The sequence below is a fragment of the Panthera pardus genome, unplaced genomic scaffold (assembly GCF_024362965.1).
Source record: "Panthera pardus isolate Hobbes unplaced genomic scaffold, ASM2436296v1 HiC_scaffold_13, whole genome shotgun sequence".
Lineage (NCBI taxonomy): Eukaryota > Metazoa > Chordata > Mammalia > Carnivora > Felidae > Panthera > Panthera pardus.
The window spans coordinates 67,175,655-67,182,755 of NW_026526688.1; the positions used below are offsets into that span (position 1 = coordinate 67,175,655).

At 34.5% G+C, this 7,101-nt stretch overlaps 1 pseudogene; it reads left to right on the plus strand.

Moving 5' to 3' along the window:
- Window positions 1–145: 145 nt before the first annotated feature.
- Window positions 146–1,561, plus strand: LOC109262210 (splicing factor 3A subunit 3-like; annotated as a pseudogene).
- The last annotated feature ends 5,540 nt before the right edge of the window (window positions 1,562–7,101 follow it).

Here is a 7,101-nt window from a genome sequence, read left to right on the forward strand (position 1 = left end):
TCTCTCTCTCTCTCTCTCTCTTGCTCTCAGCCTTGCTTTCTCAAAACAAATAAATAAACTTAAAAAAATGATAAATAAAATAGGTAATGTTTAGTTGTCTGAGCCATGTTGGTGGTCTGAAAGGAGGTGCAGGGCTGGATGAAAAATGAAGACAATTCTGCAGCAGCAGTAGTGGTGTTATTAGGACAAGGAGCAGCTTATGGACATACTAGCCAAACAGATGCTCACTAAGAAGTTCATGGTCCAGGACCAGATGAATTCTGACCATCACACAAGGACCATGCAAGATAGGTATATGGAAGTCGGTGGGAACCTGCAGGAAATGTATGACAAGGTGGGTTAAGAAAGGAGAAACTCAATGCCATTTCAAGACCCAATGAATTTGCCAAATTTTATAATAGACTCAAGCAAATAAAAAATTTTCACCAGAAACACCCAAATGAGATCTGCGTGCCAATGTCAGTGGAGTTTGAGGAGCTTCTGAAGGCTGGAGAGAATCCAGGTGAAGAAGCAGGAAGGTTGGTGGAGTTCACAGATGAAAAGGGATGCTGTGGTTACCTTGACCTCCATGACTGTTATCTTAAAGACATTAACCTGAAGGCCTCGGAAAAGCTGGATTATCATGTACCTGTCAATCTTTGATCAGTTGTTCGACATTTCTAAATAAAGGAAGAATACTGAATATAAGAAATACTTTGAAATGTTGCCTGTGTACCTTCAAGATTATACAGACTGAGTGAAGCCCCTCGAAGATCAGAACAAAGTTTTGGAGTAAGTTTGAGAAGTGAGAGAATGGTACCTTCCCTGAATGGCCAAAAGAGATAAGCCGTGCCCTGACCCATGCTGGAAACTATTGTGACCTTTCTGCATTCTCTTTAAGCTTTAGGCCTGAAATGTGGTGGGACCTAAGAAGAGCATGGCCAGAGGCTATTCCACACCAGACGAAAGCCCTTGGAGTCACTTGACACCTCTGTTTGGCAAAAATCCCAAGTCAAAAGGCACCAAATGAGATACTGAGAAGGACAAAGACTGCTGTCCTAGAAGCCCAGATCTACAAATACGTAGAGATTGTTGGGGAACAGTGACATCTCATTCATGAAAACATACATAACAAACAGGCAAAGATGGGGAAGATTGAGAAGTAAAAAGGAAAAGTATATCAGTGAGGATGAAAGTGAAGACAAAGAGAATGAGATTATTTCCAGCTCCCAAAACCTGCCTCTTGGCTGGCATGGCAAACCCATTTCCTACCAGTTGTATTAGGTTCATGGTCTAAACTACAACCATGAGTTTTGTGGAAATTACACCTACCGAGGTCCTGAGGCCTTCTAGCAGCACCGTGCTGACTGGTGTCGTGCTCAAGGCATGAGGTGCTTGGGCATCCCAAACATTGTCCCCTTTGCTGATGTGACACAGATTGAAGACGATGTCTCCTTGTGGGCCACACTGAAACTGAAGAAGGCATTAGAATGATGGCAGCCTGACACTGAGGAAGAATTCACAGTGGAACATTGTGAATAAGAAGACATATGAGGATCTGAAAAGACAAGGACTGCTCTAGTGTTTAAGGATGTATCTTAGCTTTGGGGCTTGCCTGGACTTACCTAACATCTGCTTTTTCCATTTCTCCCAACCAAATGCATCTAAAGAGTCTGCTACTTAGTCTTACAGTCTAGCATGCATCTTGGACAAATCAAGGCATACTGGCAGATTGAAGAGTTGAGATGTGTTTTTTCTCTGTTTTATATTAAAAGATCCTGTCAGAAAATTTAAAATATATTAAAAAAAATAGGTAATGTTTGATACCTCAGCTTCATTAGGGAATCCCATTAGAGTGTTTGTAGTCAACTAATCAAACAAGGAGCTGGACAAATTACATATTGATTTAGTATTTTTGGTATGTGAACTTATGCTGATAAAGCACCACATCTAAAATTATGTATCCCCTTTCTTGTTCCGTTATCCTGCCTTCTGAAAATTGGTGAAATTAGTTCATATATCATAAGGTTATTACAAACATTACATGAGTTAATTTTTGTGTTTTTTTTTTTCAAGTTTATTTATTTTGGTAGAGCGAGAGCGAGAGCGCGCGCGCGCGAGAGAGAGAGAGAGAGAGAGAGAGAGAGAGAACCAGCGGGGGAGGGGCAGAAAGAGAGCGGGACAGAGTATCCCAAGCAGGCTCTGTGCTGAGCGCAGAGAGCCCAATGCAGGGCTCCAACTCATAAACTGTGAGATCATGACCTGAGCTGAAGTCAGATGCTCAACTGACTGAGCCATCTAGGTGCCCCAGATGAGTTAATATTTGTAAAGCTCTGATAAAACTATCTGTCATATTATTGCTAGGGAACTGTTTGTTAAACAAAAATTTATAGAGGATATAAAAGCCCTTTAGCAATTGACTTCTTTTGTTCTTTGTCCTTTTGATCTCAGATTTTTCCTGGATGCTTTTCTAATTCTTTCTTTCAATAAACACATTCACAGTTAAGAAAAAAAAAAAATAACCAAAAGCTCTCCCTGGAAAAAGGATTATGAAAGTGCTATTCTTTTATTCATTTAACATTTTCTTACAACTACTATGAGTTTGTAACAAAGTTATATGCAAATACAAAGCCTTATCTTTCAGGAGCTTCAGAAGACAGGACCAAATTAGAACACAACACAATAAACATTAAATAATAACAACAATAAAAATGATCAACCAAGAAAAATGATGTTTGTGTCTTGGATGAAAATATCAAGAACGGATTTATACTGAATATGACATTTATCCTAGATTGTGTGTGAGAAAGAAGATATTAAATGAGAAGAGTTAGACAATTCAATTCAGAGCATATGTTGTACAGGAATGTGTAGAAATTGGAGAACTGAAACAAAATTAAATATTCTTTGAATATTTAAATATTTCCCATGTAGTGCCTATGATACCAATTTTTATTACATACATGAATTTAATCAGCTGCAAGTAATGGAAGCTAAACTTTTAGTCAACTAGAGTGATAAGAGGTTTATTTTGTATCTCATATCACAGTATAAATATATGGAAGCTGGAATTGGTAGCTGTCAAAAATCTTTTTAATAAACCAGTTTATTTCCGTCTTTCTATTCTCCCAATCTTAGAATATGGACTTTATTCTTCATTTGTGTTGTCTTGTGAATGTACTGAAGTTTGCTAAATCTATAGATTATTTTTTATCTAAATTTTTTAAAATGTTTATTTATTTTTGAGAGAGAAAGACAGAGTGTGAGTGGGGAAGGGGCAGAGAGACAGGGAGACACAGAATCCAAAGCAGGTTCCAGGCTCTGAGCTGTCAGCACAGAGTCCGACTCGGGGCTGGAACTCACCAGCCATGAGATCATGACCTGAGCCCAAGTCAGCCATTAACCGACCGAGCCACCCAGGTACCCCAAAATCTATAGATTCTTATTCCAAGAAAATACAGAAAAAAAGAACATAAGAACAGTACCAGATACATCTATAACCTTTTATAAAATATGATTATCAGTAAAATAGTTTTTATTCTCCCCTGCCTTTAATTTAGAACCATAGTGTTGTCTCAACCCCAAGTTATCTTACAAATATTTCCCCCAGTTACTTGGCAGTATCCCACTTACATTTCACTGGTTAAAACAAAATAGATGTCGCTAACTACAGGGAACCTTGGTAAATCATTATTTAGCTGAGCACTGCTTCCCCAACCAAAAATAGGAAGAAAGGAGGGAATATTGGATACGAATTGTCATGCTATACTTCAATTTTTGCTAACAAATATATGAGCTTGTTGACAATACCAAAAAGTGATTTTCTCTCAATAAGACAATTTCCTTGTCTTTTAATGAATGCTTCCTTTGACTTCATGGCTCTACCTTCAATTATAGATTACAACAGTTTGCTTAATATGTGGGACTCACTGCTCTGTAATTCAGAGGATTCAAGTTAAATATCTTATTACAGACAGAAACAATATTGATGAATCATCCATCCTTCAGTTCAGTGTGCATCCTAAATGCCAGGCTATAAATTTGAAACAACAGGCATTCAATTTCAACTAAATTATTTAAAAATTCTTGACTGTGCTATAACATCTCCATTATATTTATATATCTTTTACTAATCAAATCTATTATATCTGTAGCTGCGTTAGTTATTGGTTTCCAGCTGCCTCTTTCAGCAATGAAAAGCAAGGTTAAAATTTCTCATCCATTGCTTTGAATTTTTCAGAAAATCTTATACATTTGTCAATCATAAAAATAATCCTTTAGAAAATATCCCCCAATATTTATATCACTCACTTATCAGTGAAATGTCTTCAGGTTTAGAAACACATGTGAAATACCTGGACTGTAAGTCATATGCCTGTACTTATATTGAAATGTCGTATATCTTACAAAACAAGAATAAAAAATAATGAAATTTCCCTACTAAGCTAACACACGCTAATGAAGAGTTTATCACTCTTAAGAAGAATGCAAGTTTTTAAATAGCCTTTCTTCCAAAATTAAATTTTTATTGCTTTATTGTTAAATATATAGTCACAATTTTTCCCTTGTCATGAGCTGACAAAGAGAATGTACATATAAGTACAGAAGCTCAGGTCTTCACTTACTTGCTGTGTTTCCAATCTTACTGTTCTTAATTATTATTTCTTGAAAAAATCCTTTTACATTTATGGACAACAATATAATATAATCTACATATCCCTTGTGCCCACTTATAGATAAACTATAAGTTTTCATATATCTCTGAAATCTATGAGAAAATAAGGATGATAATGACAACCACTATTCACTGAAGAATTATTTTTTAGAAAGTTAGATGATAAACATATAGATATTAATATCAGTACATAAATGGATATATAGGCATAGATAAATACATATTTTAGGCATCTTGTTCAGCTAATAATAAGGTGGACTTGCTCTTTTTTTAAATTCCCATGTAGAAAAAAATAGAAATTTAAATAAATTTTTTCCTACTTCTATGGGCTGATTGTCTTTTTCACCCCTCAGGATATGCAACCACATTTGGTGAAACCACTATTCCAGCTGGAGCCATAATTAAAAATTGATATTATTCATCTTTCATTCTCCTGGAAGATTTCATTCTTTAACCTATGTGGTATACATTCTATATATTTAAACATTTATAGAAACAACTGGACTGTGCTTTTAGTTCCTCTGTTGACACAGCTTTCTCCAAGTGAAATTGGGCCAACTCAAACCATTTCTAAATATCTTTGTATTTGCTTAAGTTACTATATTATTTGCCCTCTGAATTAAGTTTCACACATTTGATCATTTTTTATTCTTGTTGTATTAGGATATCTTGACTCCTCTTAAATAATGATCATTGAATCTTCACTGCCATCCTTTTTTTTTTTTCTTTCCTCATAAACAATAAGATAAAAAAAATAAGATTCAGTCTATAGTAATTTAAACATATAGTTTCACATTTGGAAAGACATTTTAAATGAGCTTTTTTTTTAAATGAAAGATTATCCATCTTTCATATAACTCCACTTTTCAGATCTGTATTCATGAATGACATTCCATTTGTCTGGATTTTTTTTCCACAATGCCTTGAGACATGAACAATGCAGAGATAATTATGAAATAAATTAGTACCCTGAGAAAATTAATTTCAATAATGTAGTAAAGCAGAAGCTAGAATGCAATGAGTTAGGAATTTGAAAGTAGTTGATGAATAGAAGGAAGAATGTGAAGAATGACGTTCTAAGTGGTTTTACAATGAACTAGGAGAGTCTGTTATTTTCAGAGCGTAACAGAAGAGGTGGTTTTGGATTCTGATAAGCAGAACAATTGAAGCAGAGATCATTTTAGGTAAAACATGAGGTCACTAAGTACTGAGGTGGTGGGAAGAATAAGATCATTAAAAGATGTGGTCATGGACTGGAATGTCTAATTAGATACCCTAGAAAAAAAAGGATACACAATCTATATGAAGGTTAAGTCAACTGACGAGAGGCAAAGATTGTTATGTTTATGTGGGTAGTAACTATGAGGCTGTCATTAATAGAAGGGTGTGTAAAAGGAGATATTTCCCAAAGCAGGGCAGAGGGCTGTTTAGAGAGGATAATCAATATATTTGTAAATATAGTACTTATAAAAACATCATATGTGGAAAATCATTTTGGCACATTTTTGATGTTCTATTTTATACTCTTAACGACTTATCAATGTAAATTGTTTTTGAAAAAGGTTTTATAACTTTTTGTAAGTACAACCCTGACAGATTAATGAGCATAAGACAAATGATTGACATGCTTCTTACAGCTGCCTTTGTCTTAATAAACACATGTTCTTTTCAAAGTGTTAGAATGTGTAACATTTTAACATGCCCATATTTTAAGAACTGCCCTATCCTTTTTTTCAAGTTGTAGATACAAAAATGAAGAACTGGCCTCATATCTACCTGAATAGCATTATGATCACACCAGCAGAGTTTGTTGTTTGATGTTAGGAATTATGATGTATATCTTAAACTTCATGTTCTTTGAATATAAGCCAAGATTAATAACATAGCATTTGTATTAACTGATATGAGTTAATATATGTAAAGATATGTTGTAAATTCTAATGGTCTAGTAAATTTTATTACATCAAATATTGAATTAGAAATGATGAAATAATGTTTTCAATACCCAGCTTAATTTTTTTATTTTATTATCCCTTTGAAATTATAATTTCAGTTATAATCTTCAAAATCCCAAGGTAATATTTAAGGCATTGCCATATCTCTCCTGGCAATCCTTGTGCTTCTATGAGTAAGTCTTGAAAATAATCATCTTCACAGCATTCATCGTTTGCTTGTTATTGTTTTTTTAATAGCTACTATTAAATGGTTATTTATTTAATAGTTTCTATGTTCAAGGGACTGAGCTAGAGTAAAAACTAACCAAATTGTGGAAGGACTCATTCTCAATTTTTAGAAGCATTTAGAAGCACTTAACAAGTGATTTATTAAGGATTTGGTATATAATCCTAACAATGAGTGAGAAGTGAAGGATATCATTCCCAAGGAAAATTATTATAACCACAAATGTCCTCTAACTTTTCCCATTACTAAAATTCACAGCCACAATG